Here is an 18,788-nt window from a genome sequence, read left to right on the forward strand (position 1 = left end):
AAACAAGCTGCTGCCTTCAGAATCTTACCATTCCTCTACCAAATGATGTTGTGATGCTGGCAGATGTAAAACACGACGTGAGAAGATGTGTGAACACTTTCAGTGGAGATGATGCGTGCTGCCACAGCTTGCAGCTGTGAATAAACCCTGCAATCATTCTGTCAATCAGATACAATGAATGGAGAGAAAACTCACTCTGCAGGGTATTGAGCTCTTTTCTAAAAAAAAAAAAAAGTTCATATAAGAAATGAGATTTTTCAGATGATCCTGTGAGATTTTGAAAAGATCAGTGTAAATGAAAGACGACTGTTGCCACATCTTTGCATCACTGTAACATGAAATAACAACAAGCGATAGATTTGAATGAGATGTAGTCCAAACAATTTGGACTCAAAACTTAACTTTTAAAGAATCAAAACCCTCAAAACCTTAATTCTTTTAATTGAATAGTGTAATTTCAACCCCATTTTTCATTGCTTGTAATTTTGTGATGATTATGTATTGAATGTTTTATTCCACTTTTATGTTCACTGCAGTTGCCTAATATGACAAATGTGCAATTTTAATGAGTAAACTATTAATCAGTTCCCTATTAGACCCTCAGGGAGGTGTAAAGTAACCAGCAGAGGGAGCTAATATCCAAGAATTATAATATCTCAAATTTAGTCCCTGGTTGTTGTCTATTCCTACAAAGTAATAAAACAGTTCTCGTCGGTCTTTGCAGTCTGGTTTTAAATATTTCAGTCAGTAAGTCTTATCGAGGACAAACAGTACCTGTATTCAGCGCCCCATCGATATACTATTCTCTCAACCTCAATAGCATCCCTGTCTGTTCTTCAGTGTTCAGTATTGATTAATGGGGGTGGAGGGGCATCCAGGGCACAGCTGACATACACACACACATCAGGACAGAAGAGAGGTGAAAATGAACTGAGACGTGGGTGAATAAAACATGTCTCTGAGGACGTTGCCTTGTTTTACCTCTCTCTGAGGGAACTGTGAGTCTCTCTGGTGGTTAATCCTCTCTGTAATGTGAGGGCAAACATGTTCAGCCTCAAAGGCATACACACACACACACAAACACACACACACACACACACACAGGCATATACACGCAACATAGTCATAAGCAAACACACAATGCATACAAAAATGGTCACATGTTGTGCAACAGTACCCTCAATCCTGATGCTGCCTTCTGCTTTGTGCATGAAGTGCCTGTAGTAAAACAGTCTCCTCAGTCGGTATGTGAATTCATTTTCTTAACTGTACTGATCTTCACTTAATTATCGAATTATTATAGGTTTAAGATAATCTGCTAACTACAGTATTTCAAGAATTCATAATTTTGTATACATTCTTTCCTTTGTAAGACATTCTTTTGACCTTGTGACGTAGCGCAAAAGCTATTAAGACCAAGCTGAGCTTAAGCTGATGTTGTCTTGGTCCAGTCCAGTCTATGTAACAAGTAATATGATCCTGACTCCATGTTCTACTCTACCTTGTCATCAAACTCTGCAGAAATTGATTAGATGGCTCCCTAAGCTTCATAATGTTATTTACTCAATTGGATAACTGTGTGGGAAAACAGTTGTGCGGTCCAGAGGAGAAGCGGTAAGTGCATTCAGCACAATTTCTGCTATCATAATCAAAAGTGGAAAGTTGTGTCTGGTCTACAAACCAGACTAAAGTGCCCTGCTGACATTAAAAAATGTTGTAAACTGCGCACGCACATGTGTGTATTAAAAGAGTCTAGACAGTATTTAGAAATGATTGAACTTTTTTGTAAAATCAAAAGACAAGTGTTGATTTGACAGTTAATAGATTTTAAATATACTTCTAGTGCATTTGTACGAAAACTAGGAATTCTGTCTCAAGGCCAATACTTGTACTTGACTTGTACTTTATCAAAAAATATATCTTATTATCTTTGTGAAAAGTGACAATTCAAAACATATTTTTTCATCCCAAATAAGCAGACTGATGTAGCATTGTTTTATAACAGGAAGTAACATGTGGGATATCATTTGAAGTGAACAACAATAAATGTCACGAAACGTCACTGTATCTGCAGTCAGAGTCACGTTCCTCTGTTAAACTCTGCAAAGAAACATCTGTGTTTTCAGTAATTTTGGCATCTGTCATATCTGCTCATACCATCAATCTCCTTCACACAGGATGTCTATTTTTCAAATTTTTTATTTTATTTTGAACAGAAACAGAAGCTCTTTACTGAATAAAATGATGACAGAAGATAGAGCAAACATACAGTTTTTTTTGTTTGTTTTTTTGTATTATATGCATCATAATACAACATTGTGCTGTGTATTATATTGGCCTATTACGTCTACACTGGACCATTAAAATAAAGTTAGAATTAGAAACATGTGACTACATGTAAAATAACGTTTTACTTAGATCACAGTTGGGTCTTTGATTGCAAAGTTGTTTTTTTGGTTTAATTATTATTTTAACAAATCAGACAAAGAATAATAATTGTGGTTTAACATATAAACACAATCCTTAAGTAAATAACCACTGAAAATGCATGTAGACAGAAACAAACATGATTTATTCTGGTGCTCATTGGGTGCTGATATCATCCCAGTTCACCATCCTATCAATCTGGCTTCATAGACTGCACCTGAGGGAATGCAACACTTAAACTCGCCTGCAGAATTGCTTCTCAAATTAAAAAGGATGAATTGGCAACAGCTTAAAGACAAACCATGAACACTCTCTAAACAAAACTGATTAATTTGATTATAATCTCCTCAGTGTGTTTTTCTCTCTGATGAAATATGCTCTGCAGCTCCAGTGAGAGAGTTGAGCGGCCAACAATCATAAGTGTCACTGGGTTATGGATTACAGTGGTTTCGCCCCAGTCCAGGACTCACCTCTGGGACTTCATAAAGCTCCTGACTCCTGGCCAAGCTCTCATTAAGGTCCACACATCCCTCTGCCCTCTATCTGACAGCCCTTGGCAAGTGTCGTGGTAAATGTGTGTGTGTTGAATGTCTAAATTTGTAAAGGCCAAACCATGTACATCGCAGCTCAGTGATGAAGACCCAAACACACAGTAAGATGCCATGCAATGGGATGATTTACAGAAGTGAGGATAGTCTATGTGTGAAACATTTCAGTTCAGAAGCTTAATCTTCCCAAATTCTGCCAATTATTTATTTATCGCCACTATTCATTTGGGCAATGTGGCTCCAGGGAGCACAGGATATATACAGTTTGGTGAAACAATGAGATGAGAGACAAAGTGGGACTAAAGCCATTGGTGCCTGATGATTATTTTTCCAGACACAGACACAGATGTTTCTTCCACAGTACAAGATCATTATTATAGTTTTTACAGTTATTCTTCACAATTTATTTTTGAATGCTTGAACGCCTCCATAAATAATAAAACCACAAAATGTTGATCTCCTGTCAATCTTAAAACTGACAAATGTAAGCCTAAAAAAATTAAAGGTTCAGTCTCCAGGTGCCATTGGGGGCGCTTTGGACAGCATTGGGCAGAGATGGAAAATAATACACATAACTATATTTTCAAATAATCACATGAAAATAAGAACGTATGTTTTTGATACCTTAAAACAAGCATTTCTATAGTAGCACAGAATGACAAAGACAAATTAACAGTAGCCTCCATAGAATGGGTGAAGTGAGGTGGCTGCAATCAGCAACTGCACTGCTAGATGTCACTAAATCCTACAAACTGGTACTTAAAAAACAAGTTATTGACATTGCTGTTGAATATTTGTTACAGTTACATCAGTATCTGTGTAGTTTACATCAGTAAAATTTGTAAACACAAAAGAAATAATATAATATAAATTTCAAAGTCTGGTCATTTGTTAAATGTTGTAAATAAAACCATACATTTCAGCCAAGTCAACAAATGAGGCAAATCTAGCTTTTCTTCTTCTTCCACTTACAATATTCTTCAGTAAAAAAATAAGAAGAGGTTACAGTTTATGTCTTTGTTGTCCTTGTGTTGTCCTTTGGCTCAAATATAAAACAAATATTTTATATTATATATAATTACAAAATATTATATATAATTTATACCTAAACTATTTCTCATCCATGCTTGTCAAAGTGGTTGTCATTTGAGAAGCAATGCCATTCACTTTCCCCTTTTCAAATGAGTTCAGTTTTTCTCTGTCTGTGAACAGTCTCTTGTGTCTGTCTTAAATGGAGTGTATTTAGAGAAGATACTGGGCTTCACCCTGAAAATGACTGCTGACACTTTACAGACATTCACTAAACTCGGCACTGGGAATGAAAGTGGAAAAAAAAAGACTAATCATGAATAAATTTTCCCTCATCCACGTGGCCAAGATATTCTATTTACAACACATTTCTTTGGGTCTTTATATCCAGTTAATGAGATTTCAAATACATGTGAAGTGAGCGGCATTTAAATTGCTATTCAGTCTGGAGGCATGGCACTGGAAAAGGGAGGGATTCCACCAGATGACAGAAGAGCTATTACCGGACCCGCTCCGTTCAGTGAACAGAGCGGTTCTGGGAAATGCAATAAGAGGCAGACGCTGGTGAGGATTGTTTGAGGGTTTGAGACTTTTAATCTGGTGAAGGTGTGGTGTGGAAACGAAAAGAGGAGAGATGTAAAAAGAGAGGGAGGAGGTGAAGGGCTGTCTTCAAGAGTGAGTATCCTAGTGTTTTTAATCATTCTTTCAGAAAAGAGTCCATTCTTTTCTCCTACAAATATCCTATTAAATAGAGTGACAACAAAAACCTTATTCTACACAGTATAACGCTATCACATATGTCTGTTTATTCCAATTATACAAATGCACGTAGTTCTATTTAGTAAACAGAATCCCAACATGTGGCAAAATCTGAAGTATATAGTGCTGGTAGGCAACGTGGGACAAGCTACTAGACACACCTTCATAATAATATATATATATATATATATATATTAAAAAAAAAAGGCATAATGTTTTAATCCAAATCCAAATTGAGTTTAAATGCATAACATGCATAATTCATATGGAATACTGGATATCAAAGAATGTATTTGGGCATCACATGAACATGCATAAACATGCATACTCTAATATATGTTATTCAGTATCGTAAGCTAATCCCAAAATGATATTCTATGGTAGTCCTTCTTCTAAAATAAATTCAAACCTTATTTTATGCGAACATTGATCCGTTTTCACTTTAACTCGTCTGAGTGAACCACTTTATAGTGAAGAGCGACATGGATTGTTCTCTTCTTCCTATTCACGAGAAGACATTTAGTCCTCATAAAGTGTAGAGTACAAGAAGTTACGCACACACACACACAACCCCATCTGACCTCTCACTTCAAGCTAGGTGACAGAGACCACTAGAGGAATGAACAGTGGTGAGCCCGAGAGGAGCATTGAGGTTTCTGGAGGTTCCACAGATTCTGTAAGCCAGAGACATAGTGTGAGTAAGAGGTAAGCGTGAGACAGCGAAAGAGGGTGGGGGATCAACTGTATGTGTGATCTAAAGGACCAGGAGCTTCAGGGCCCATCTACTAGGGACCTGCCAAGAGCTGACAGCACCCTACATGACACCCCATTACATTTCCACAGGGACTGCAAGTAACTGAAAGTAGATTCCTGAATTCAGTGTCACAGGTGAGGATTTGTATCCAGTGTTATATATATATTTTTTAAAGGGATCTTACAGTTTGTTTAGTATTCTCCTGTAAAGTGTGATTGAGATCCATAGCACAGTGATACTGCACAGATGTCAATGTAAATACGTTTCATGAATACATGAATAAGTATATTGAGACAATATATGAGCAAATAATGGGAGAGGGAGATTCCAAGTCCATTATGGTTCCTGTTTCTGACAGAGCCCTTCCAAGGTTTAGATGTTGAATCTGTACACTGCATTAGAAATCATTTATTTCAAGTCAAACCTATACATAAAAAAGTCAAGTCAAATCTGTACGTATAACAAATATTAAGTTTATCTTCAAAGAAAACCTCCAAAATCAGCAATTCCTGTATGTTTAAAAAAGTCATTACATGGTTTTAACAGACTCCTACCAGCCAATAAGTAATTTTCATGGCCATCTATTCAACATAGCATGTCTCCCATCAGGAATAACAAGCTAATATATTGTAAAATATATTGCAATTTTTCATGAAATGAGTTATAGTGCAGCTGCATACAACCTGTCATCCCATGCTACAGTGTATATTCTTCTGCCCTTCCTCTTCCTCTGGATGCCTCAGCTAGCACACCACTTGGTCCCTCCCCATTGAGGTTGTCATGTGTCCAGGTTTCACTGATGCTGGATGAAACCAATACCTACGGATTCCATGCAAGAAAATGTATGCAGACATCAGCCCGTGACATCAAAATGACACAGCTGCCACAGTTGTGCTTCTAAAATTTCCTATCCGAATAGCACTCGTAAATACACGTTGGACATTTTTGACTTTCGGACAGCTGGTTTTCTAATGCAGCAACATTCTTCAGATAATGGTTTTAAGGCCTTTTGGAGTTGCTTTTCTTTACAGTAGACATCAGGGAACCAGGTAGTAGTCTAATCCATCTTGTCAGGAAACCCACAGTGAAGGGAAAACCCTACTCAGATCAGAACATTTATCATAATCGTTGCTAATAAGTCATACTTGTTGTGACTGTGAGTTGGATAATGTTCAACAGGTTATCCAAGTGTGTATAGACATGTTTGCATTTTATACATGTCCCACATGAAAGCTGACATTGTCTACTTCGTGTATATTTTCATGAGCTGGTAGAATGTTCAACTTTTACACAAAATGCAGATCCATGTCCTCTGTCAATCCATGTTCAGTCTTTCTCTAAACCCAACATAGATTGTACGTCAGAGGAGATTTATATGAATCAACGGACAGTTCTGGAAAGCACTGACAAAAATTTAATGTTAATGATTAATTTATTCGTAGCTTTACATCATTAGCAGTGAGGGGAAAACTATAAATTGGCTTTAGATAATTTTAGACATACACTAGATTTCCATCCTAATATGCAAATTTGAAAAGCCTTTGAAAAACATGCCAACTCAACAGACTGATGGGAATGTCATAGTTGTGCTGGTATGTGGTCATAAAGGAAGTCCAAAAGTACTGGATCATTAAAAAAATAAAAATAAAAATCATCATAGTGGTTAAGTGCTACCATAGCTAAAAATACCTGATATGAATGGTCATTTATTTTATCTTATCTTCTTGTTTTAAATGGACTAATGTGATAGTGTAATTATAGGATGGACTCTTAACAATGATATTCTCTGTGGGTGCACATTTACAGATGAATATCCTACTGTATCTTCTGAACAATACACAATAGGACCGAAGACACTTATCATGACTAGAGCTAGAGCACATTATTATTGGGGCTTCTGGCAGAGGTGTGTACATGGAGGTGGTGAAGCAGGATAGGGCTAAATGTGACTCATAGTGCATTAACACCTTCCGCTTAGAAAGACAGGTAATAGACACCTGAGTAGGCATGTGTGTGCTGGTGATGATATAGTGTTAACACTTCAATTACCAGCATTTCACAAACACTGGTACACCACTGTGTGTCACAATGTAGCATGTAGTGACTCATGCTTTGATTTATGGCTGTGGCGTTGAATGTATTATTATTATTTTTTTGTGAAAACATTTAAAATGGGTTGCATTACTTTTGTGTTCATTTCTTTATGTTCTCTTTCATTCCTTCTATTTTTATTTTTTTTTATTTTGCTGATTTTAAATATAAATTTTTCATTTTTCATCATGTTTCTGCTTCTCCTCTTCTCTCCTCAAGTCTCATGGGTCTTCCTGACTGGTGGTTTCACTGACATGTGTTTGCCAACAACAGGCTGGCGAACACTGATCACTCAATCCTCCGCTGTCCAAATATTTCAGACTGTTTCCATATCAGACTTGAATCATTGGAAACTCCGCAGCATCACTTATTCATGGTAGCCATAAATTATTCTCCCTGATATGAGCTCCAGTCACGTAAGGCAAAGCTGGAGACTGTGGCACACTTTGACAGAGAGGTAAAGATGGAAAGAGACAGACAGAAAGAGAAAGAGAAAGAGAGAGAAAATTAATAGACAGACAGTGAGGGTCAAAGAAAGGGACTAGCAGAGGGTCAAAAGACATGACATCCCTCTGAATGCTTCACCATCCAGACAGCCAAATGGTTAAATGGTATAGTGTGTGTATACTGAAATGATATCACACTGTACTGTATATTCAGCAGGACATATGTATGAGCAAGTGACTTAACCAGGACATACGTAAGTCTTTAACTTTGTGTATTTGATTATTTATTTCCTGTGCTGTGTGTTTTCTGACAACCCTGTAATTCTTCTCCTACATAAAATATGTGTTCATTTGTGAACTACCATTTGAATCATGTATATCATAGTAGACTTTCTTTTAATTTCACGTTTACCTTCATTTGCCAAGTCCACAACATGTGTATAAATGTGATATTTTTATATTAAATAGTAAAAAAAAATTTTTTTTTAAATATCTAAATTTTTATTATTATTTTTACCACACCATGAAAAAAACACATGTTAAAATGTCTTCTCAGCTAGCACGTTAACTTGTCAAGAAGATTACAAGTGTAACTAATAACAGTCATGGTGCCTCCATTGTATTCATGCGTCCCTGTAAACCATGATGGTGTGACATTGACCCAAAAAACACAATACAAGGACGCAGTGAATTCTACTGCTCATAATCCTGTATACACAATCTAAGATGTTGAAAAAGCAACTTTTAAAATAATTGTTATTCAAGAGCTTGACAAAATGTTGCTTATTGCTCGCTTCAGTATGAACAATATTTTCGATATCTGATTTCTTCAAATCAGCAAACTCTACAAAGGGAAGTTGAAAATCTACCAAGCTAAAGATTTGTTAAAAACAAACTACAGAAACTTAAAGAAATAATAATAATAAAATAATAATCATAATAATAATAATAATAATAATAATAATATAATAATATAATAATAATAATAATAATAATATAGTATTAGGAGTAAATGTAGTGATACAGCTGCTTACTCAGTAGTTATATAACCTTGATGGGCTGATATATATATGTGTGTGTATATATCAGACCTGTGTCTCTCTCAGTGATAACACTGTTGAGACAATAATCCTGCAATTAGTTTTTAGGTACATTTTTTTTCATCCTTGTGGAACAATTTGAGTAAGACATTTCATACCTTATTAATAATGAACAATAAAATTGTTCAGTTACCTCACTTCTATGCTGAATTTTATTATCCTTACAGTGCAATAAAAACTCCCATTTCCCATACATCATGCTGTTGCTGGGATGTGTGTATGATTCCAACAGACTGTGAACGCTCTGTGTTGCTTCCCTCGATATAAGTACAAATCACAGACCCGACGTCCCACGGGCGGGAAACAGGGTCACACTCTGTTCTCCCAGCAGCCCAGGCACTTGGATTTATACTCTTTGTGTGTTTACGGCAGTGTTTTCCAATTTTCTTTTTAAAGATTTCCAAGATTAAAGGAAAATTGTAGTTAGCACAAAAGTCCAAAATGTACACCAGACATAGCCAGAGAGAAACATAAAGGCAAGTTATAATCTGCAATAAAAATAAAAACTAGAATGACGTCAGGTATCACTGTACCCCTATGGTCAAAGAAAGAAAGACAAAGATGTGTCACTCTTACAGGAAAATTGATTTTGTTCTTACACAATGCTGTACGATAATACTTAATAAGTTAAATTCCCTTCAACAACACTGCAAAGATTTTTTTAAGATGAACTTTAATTGCATATTTCCCATGTAAGTCATTTCATCCTCATGGATAATGATGGGTTTTTTTTTTTGGCTGAGCATCAGGGAAACATTACACGACTTCTTTATGAGACAGAAAACCTTTGAAATGGTGACACTGGTTTGCCTGATCTTTTATGATCAAACATTAAAAATGACAAACAAAAAAAAAAGGCTGTATCTTGGAAATTTCCCTTCTTTAATTTGCTTTTTTTTTCAAAACAGAAAAAGACGTGGGTACAAGTGAGTCAGTGAAAAAAGATTCAGTTGGCACTAAATTTGTGTTTCTCTTTAATGCGTCCATTAGATATGACTTTAAGCTATTTGCTAGATACTTTTAGTGACTTGTGCAAGACTGACTGCGTCACACGTTAGGTTTTGTTTACACTGCAGATGCTATCTGGTCAAGATAAAGTGAAAGTTGGTACAGTCACAGCTCTGTATAGTCCTATTCATCAGAATCATCATTGTGTGAGGAAATGCCATTACATTTCATTACCTCTTCTATTCAAAGAAGATCACGCACGCACACATACTGTAAAGCCATTCAAGGTTATGTTCCTACAAGCAGCATGGGGGCAGGTCAGCTCCATAATAAATCAGCTCCCTGGTTGGAATTGTATTGTGTATTATTGTTGAACCCACCATAGCTCGGCACTTAAAGCCTCTGATCCATGAAGAGTGCCGGTGTGTGTCACAGTGATGGATATAGTCATTACGATGCCCTCCTTGTCTCTATATCTGTCCTTCTGTTCTACGGCGTGTTGTACTTGCACTTTTAACATATTCCTTAAAACTTCCTTTGTGTCACAAATGTAGCAGGTATGGAGACTGGCCTCTGTAGTGTAAAACTGATTTCAGGAACACATGAATAAATGCAGAAACTTGCGTGCATGCTCATGCTTTGAACTAATGTTAATGTGTGATCATACGAGAGAGGGGTGAGAGAGCTGCTTTACACGTGCATTGGTTATGAAATGTCTTATTGACAGTGTTGAATATGTATCTTATATTATATAAAATATATGTTACACATATAAATATATGGTTTGTAAATGTATGTTTAAGTTAATTCAGGATTCAAAGGTTTACTATAGATGTCAAAACATTCTGTTCTGCACATAATAAGGCTTGCAGTAATCTGTATTTTTCTTATTTATTTATCTTAATAAATCCATTTTATATTATATTATCTCACTATTTTTCTGTTTGTAAGTCTAAAAAATGTGATAATATCTGAAGTAGCTGACCACTGCTGATTTTTGCAAAGGGTACTCAAACACAGAACTATTTTCATTTGTGTAAACTGTGTTTATTCTGTGTAAAAACAGCTAAAAAAAAGAAATTGTGCAAAATATCAATAGCTAACTGCTGTCATTGCATGTCCTGTATCCAATAACTCAGGCTCTGTTTCCAATGATTTTTAATGCAGTTTAGGATAACGTAATCGTTTCAAGTATTGGTATCAGCTGTCACCTTCATTCACAGCCTGTGTATCCGTAGATTGCTTGTCAGAAACCCTACAACAGACTGTTGTTTGAACTTTCACACCACAGTGAATAGGAATACCACATCACAAGGTGTAAAACCACCTCAATTCACCCCCTAAAGGCCTTTGAGTGATCTCACAGTTTTCTTGCTGTTGTGGTACATTTATAGTCTAACACGTTTGGGAGTCCTGTGAATTAGTTTCCTCTCTATTACACAGAGGGAGAGGAGCCTAGGAGACAGTTCATTGAGGAGTAGTATATTGACCAAAAGCCGCTCCACTGCTAATGATCTCTATAGGGAGACACAGGCCACACACACATGCACACACACACATACACACACACAGAGTCTACATCCGGGGAGTCTTCGAATAGCCAAAGATTATGATTGATCTTAAAAACGCTGCGATCATACATCATATCAAGAAACAGTGAGCGGTGTGTTGCTCTATTGTCTATTGAAAGATCACTGCTCCCTTTAAGACTGTATGCTTCTGGTGTGAATTACCATATTTAGAAAAGAAGCAAAGGGGTTACAGTAGCTCAGAAACTCTCAGAGGAGCAGGTGTGTGCCCCCAAAAACTCTCCACAACATGCATCAAACAAGGGCTGGGAGTAAAGATATGTGTAGGCCTGGAGGTGGACAACGAGCCAAACATAGAAACCACACAAACTGTCAAATTAGATTCAGTCTTCTTAGTTTTGTCAGGATAATTATTGGGGGGTGTTTTAAAAACTTGTCACCATTTGTAATCTTCATGTTAGTTTGTGATTAATGAAAAGAACAACAACTTGCAGATCACTATAATAAGGGTATAATAATTCAAATGTGGTGGAGTCTAGTGTTCTGTATTACTAATTCAGCTTTCTTTGACTCCCTTTCATGGACTGGATTCTTAAATTAAAGAAACTTTAAAATGAAAACCTTAAAATTAATTGCCCAAAACAATGACAATAAGACCTGAGAAGTGAAAGCACATTAGACTTCAGTTAACCTTGAAGGAGAATAACAACCAACAAGAGATGCATGTCCTCAAATAAATGAATTAAGTGATTTAATTCAATTTATATTTAATTAATGTTTTGAGTATGTGAGTATGTGAGTATCTGCATGATTTAAATTTGATTTAAACCTTACCATTACACATGAAATATTTGACATATGAAGTTATTCAGCATGGAGAGAGGTACACAGAAGTGAGGGAGGAATACATTTTATTCCATTTCATGATAAGGCAGGCCTCATTCCCGTGTGTATACGGTGGAGTTTTTAATTGAAAATGGAAATTTCTCTATTTAAGTCCTGATTATCATAGCAGGTGGAGAGCAATTAAAATAAATGAATGGTGATGCGCCTCTGTCCATGTATTACAAAATGCTTGGGGCGTCTTAACAGACATTTATGCACACCTACGTCTTAGATTCTCATATCACAGATTTCATTTAACATTTGGCCTACATTCAAAGGAGAAAGAAGGCAATCACGCAGTGTGTGTGTGCAGTTTGTGTTCACATGTGCACATCTGTGTGTGTGTGTGTCCTGGGTAAGAAAAGATGGCTTACGTTCAACTTTTTGAGTATTGAACAGCTGAGAATGCAGGAAACCCGGATCAAGCGTTGTGTAGAGCGTCTGTCATCTGCCACATGGAAAACTGAAACACTCACATCGTAGATCATCATCATCATCCTCATCATACAGATACAAACGCACACACATTATACACACACTGAGAGGATGACAGGATGTAACAGAGTCCCAGCAGGGAGGAGGAAACATCTGAGAGTTTTATAGAAAGAAATGATTGTAACTTATGGCCAGAAACTTTTACTTTCATTAAATTATCGCAGATGTCGTCAAATGGATGGGTTAACTATAACATTATACAGCTATCAATGATATGAACACATCAAAAATGTTAAATAACCTCTATTCTGCAAATGAGCAGAATGGTCAGCTAACCTTACCTCACTGATTACTTATGGAAATGTCCAAATTGGGAGCATAAATTGTCTGATGTGTGCTGTAAGATCTTAAATTGCAGGTAGGTGTACAGAAAATGTGGCCACGGTTTGCGATCCTTCTGTAAAATATCACTTTACCACAAAAAGGCAAGCATGGGAGGCCTGTTTCATGCAGACGATGGAGTCAGTAACATAGGGGCTTGGTTGTCTTCTGATTGGAGCATGTCTTGTTGATATCATTATACCCCTTCAAGGAAATACCAGCTGCTGAGGTTTAACTTAAAATAATACTCTAAAAATAGCTATAATCCATCACAAAATGTCTGATCAGATAAGTTGATCCCGATTTTAGACGAAAAATGCATGTGTCAAAATGTACTACATGGTGTTCTGGCTTGGAAACCAGAACTAGTTGGGATTAGGAGAATAAAACATGGAGGCAGAGAGTGAGATGTGACAAAGAGGAACAAAAGAAAAACACTAAGAGCAAAGGAATGATGCACAGAAATGTAGAGGAGTTAGAAAGAGATCTCAGAGGTGTGTTTGACAGGAAACACAGCCTTCGTGTCATGCTATGCCCCAGTTGGGTGTCGTCTTCAACTTCAGCCCCCGCTGATGGATGATGAGACACCAGTGGGAGCCGACCAACGAGGCGGGGTCGGGGAATTGGAACCAATGTCTGGAGCAGCCTCCTTTGCCATAAATTAAAACAGGACGGCGAGGATCGAATAGCACAAGTTTTAGTGTGTGTGTGTGTTTTTATACTTCTATCTTTGTGAGAACCAATTTGAGATTTAGATGTAAGGAGTGGAGACATTTTTGTAATGTGACATCATTTTTTTTTCCGTTGACAGAGTTAGGGGGTTGTGGACGGTTATTTTAACACTTAATGTTTTTATTCAAATTTTGGTTTTTACCTTTTGTGACATTTTAATATCACATATCCAGCAGTTCTACCAGCAGCTTTAATCTGTAATGTGACATTTTATCTTTTAAATTTTGTATTTTAGTTAGGCAACGTATATTTCTCTGTTCTTTTGCCTTATGTTATCGCCCTAACTTGTGAAGTTACAGCTTGTGCTAAACTGTGATTAACTCAACTTAACGGTGTAAATTATCCTTTAGTTTAGGCAATGTTATTAATTATTAATATCACACAATTGCGGAAATGAGGACTTATAGTGTAAATGTAGGTGATACAGGGTCCGCACAAATAGCACAAAAGCGTGTGTGTAATATAACATATTCGTGTGAACGATATCAGCCTGTGTTTATGCACTTGTGCGTGCTTGCCCATGCATGACTATCCAAGTGCATTGACCAGCATGTGTTTGGAATCTCATATTGCGTCCAGATGTCACGGCAAATCAATTCTAGTCAAAGACAGCCAAACGTGTTTCATACAGTAAGGCTCACAAACCCATGGCAGGTGCAGCCCCTTCCACAGCTTTCAACAATGTGCTGTTGGTTGGTAAGATAGGTGAAAAAAAATATGAATGGACACAAATATCAGCCTTATATCAATATTATTTTTACTCCTATATAATAAAGTTTTAGCATCAAGAGACGATTGGATATAATCATAATTTTCCAGTTATCCTGGCTGCCAAATGCAGACCCCTCCAGAGTGTCTTTATTCATAAACAAAGCATATGATAAATTAACCTCTGGCAAAATTCTCCAGCACATCTAATCTCACTCATGGATAAAGCAATGACATGCACTCACCAGACGGAAAATACAAAACGTAACTGTGCACTTCTTGTCCAAAGACAGCCATTAGTCATGACTGGATTGTCTTGATTCTACACAATAAGTGAAGGAAGGTTACAATAGTTTAAGTGTAAAATCAAACCACACTTTAAGATCGCCTGGCAGTGTAGTTTTAAACTTACAACATTATTAAACCACCAGAAACATCCTATGAATCCCAAGCCAAGTCTGACACAGCAGTATGGGGTTAGAGTTTGAAAGCAATATTCTACCTATCTAGCCAATGTCATAATATATGCAATTAACTGAACTACTCAAAATGTAGTGATTAACTACAACAAGAGATCAGCGAGCATTGCAATTGCTGTATGTACAGTATCTACTGTAGCTAAACAAATGCATCCTGGTACAAGAGAAACAAGTATAAGTATAGTATAATTGTATAAGGAACTAAAACATTTATTTAAATTGTGTGACAATGATCAACGCTTAAATTCCTGCTTTTTCACTCACTTCAATCTTAGAAATCAGATCACATAGACAAAGATGACCGTCTTAAATAACGACACATTTTTTCCTTGAGAGAAGTTCCTGAGAAAGTCTCGTAAAAAAAAAGTTATATATGATAGGAGAAGTTTGATGTATGGGTGATTTATGTTCAACGTTCTAGACTACCTCTCAATCAAACTCATGTGTAACAATCCCACTCCCCGACGTCCTCGTTACCAGCGTGATCCCTTGACCCTCATACAAACTGAACACACTTGTACATACACCTACTCACTCTTGGAGGTCTACTGTACAATCCATGTTTGACACTTTTCTGAAAAATATCTGCAACCGTAATAGTTTCGACATACCAACTATTTCATACTCTCAGTGTTGAATCATCTGTCTTTCGAGCACAACATGATCCAATCATCTGTCTTTTGAGCACAACATGATCCATTATCCCAAATTTATATGACAAATAGTCTTTAGTGAAGGGAGTAGAGTGAGAAGTGAGAGGATAGAAGAGAGAGATCTCTCCTGGAGAGAGGAAGAGAAACGGAGGGGGGATACTCTGTCATACGTCTGGTTTGTATCGTGCTGGAGAGAAAATGTACACAAAGAAAACACAATAAATTGCTCTCTGCTCCTCATTCATAACCCAGGATTATCATCCCCAAATCCATACATCACATAGAGAGAATCGTTTGCATTTTGCACACATGCACAGCCATATGGAAGTAGGCAGCAGTAAGGAAACACACACACATTCAGACACACAGAGTCAAAAGCCATTAATCCACTCTGTGACTGGGAACTGGTCCAAATGGATGTTTGTGTGTGAGTCTAGGTGTCTGATGTTTTGGTATTCTAATATGATTATTACTCATCTGTAAATGGACCTCTGAGGGCTAAAACCAACATATTCGCTTTAGATTAAAAAATCATAAACAAAAACACAGATTTTGCTTATTAAATATTTGGTAACATTGTCTTATTTTTTCATTTCCCTATTTAAAAAAAAATCATGTTCTATATCAGTCCGTATGAAGCGTGTGCTCGCAAACCTGCCAGAGACAAACCAAATAACCCAACCTAAAATACAGTGTACAAACTAAGGCCAGCTCAGTCCTGACCTCCCACTGTTCCATATGCATCTCCTAAATGATTTCCTCATATTCTGTCTCCGTCCTCCTCCATTATCTTACTTGTTCAACTTCCTGAGTAATACTGTGTTGATATTCAAGCTGGATGATATGGATGAGTGATTTGTGTGTGAGTTGATTTTAACTTTCATTGAACCAGCTGTCAGCCCTTGTGAGGACATTTGGTCTTTATAAAGCAACATTAATATGCCAGCATGCACAGACGCAAACCTGCAGTCACTGACAAATCAGATAAGCCATTCAGTCTTTACCTGGGAACAGATCCAAATGTGTCTTGGTGTGCATTAATGTGTGAAGTTCCAGTGTGAGATATCAAATGTTCGGTGTTGAATTCAGAATAAAATAATACTTTTGAAGAGAGACGTCAAGTGAAATAGAAAGTAAGAGCAAGAGGTTTAAAATAAAGTTTAATGTTCCCAGAAAACGAGTAGCTGATGCATGCCCTGAGCTTGTTGAGAAATGTGATGTTTATGTCCTGCTTGTTTAATTAAATTAACTCCCCTCTTTCCATTGAAGTCATAGCCAGCACAAGTGTTCCACATCTAACTTAAAAGAACACATTTACTGCCTCTTTGCACAAAGTGGACATAATATATCAGCAGGGGTTGGAATTGTTTTTAATCAGTGCCAAGTCAGTACATTGTTGGCTTAATGGATGCAGAGACTGATGAAAGTGCTCCACACCCCCAGACATTTCAATCCACATCAGTACTCAACCAAACTCTGCCTGTGCCACTAAAGTTATGTTTTAACATTATGTAATTTTTTAGGTAAATTTCTTTCAGGTAAATTCTACATTTCAATCTTGATATTCACATATGATTCCCAGAGCCTAACCAAGTCTTTCAGTCTTCCCAGATCAATACAATCCAAAAACTCCAGTTGTCACATTTTCAATGATAGTGTGCCCATGCTCCTCAAACATCAAAACTACATTAAAACCAATGGAAGTGACTAGAAGAAACCTGTTTATTTTACAGTAGAAGAGTATGAAGCAGACTGTAATGACCTGGAATATTGTAATACTGTCAGTGTAGTAATTTCTTTGATTAAAAACACTTTGAAGACTAACAATGGAACTTAACACAGCACATAGCCTATTCAACAGTACATATTATTTGCCTGAGACATAAAAAAAAAGGGCCAGTCACACAGTGAGAAAAACACTTGAACTGAACAAACTTTAGAAACTGATAGTGTGGCAAGGACAAGCCACCTTACAACTGAGTCCACCTGTAGATAATTCCTTCAATTCCCATGTTTACTTCACTCTGTGATACTAGTGGGAAGAAAAGTGTAATTCCCTTTTTTCGCACACTTTCTTTCATCCTGTGGCCCTTCCCATGGACATAGGACGTGTTAGGAGAAGGTGGTGCCACACTGTCTCATGAATGTGATGATGATGACAGCAAATCATGCAGTCTCACACCTGTACCACATCATTCTCAGCTTGCCATCTGACCACCTGCTCCCACACTAATTTATTCCACCCGCCACCCTTGCCACCACCCACATTTCACACAGAGACAAGCTCATACAAACCTTTGCCAGTGGTTGAATGAAGGTGAAAGTAGACAGTCGCATGTGGCTCGGGGCTAAAGTTGTGATTGCTGCAGACAAGGAGTCTGCCCTGGTGTGGGTCCAAGCTGATTTTGCACAGGAAATTTGTGAAAAGGCAAGAAAGAAATGAGGTAAAACAATAACCGGATGGTGTGAGACACAAGACTGGGTCAATAAAAAAAGAGAATTTGCCTCAGAGCGCTTTTAAAGCAAGAGTGTTTGATCAACCTCAGCCAGTCCACTTTTCACATGATCTCGTGCTTTTCCACCTGCCTTCTTCGCCTCTCGGGTCTCTCTTTTCTATCTGTGGGATGACCTCATCTTTTCCTCTGCACTCTATATCTGAGAATTGCACACGAGCTACTGGAGCAGCACTTCAGATACACCTGTTGTTGCTGTGCATGTCGGAGAATTGATGTATGTCTTTTCAGCACAGCCACTCTTCTCATCTCTGTGTCTCTCCATGAGTGTACATTTGATGTTGAACTTTGATCCGTCTCCATCTTACTTTACTTCACTACTTTACTACTATCTCTCACGGCGCAAATCCATCTCTCTGTATGTTTCTATC

This window comes from Larimichthys crocea, chromosome XVIII, assembly GCF_000972845.2.
Source record: "Larimichthys crocea isolate SSNF chromosome XVIII, L_crocea_2.0, whole genome shotgun sequence".
Taxonomy (NCBI): domain Eukaryota; kingdom Metazoa; phylum Chordata; class Actinopteri; family Sciaenidae; genus Larimichthys; species Larimichthys crocea.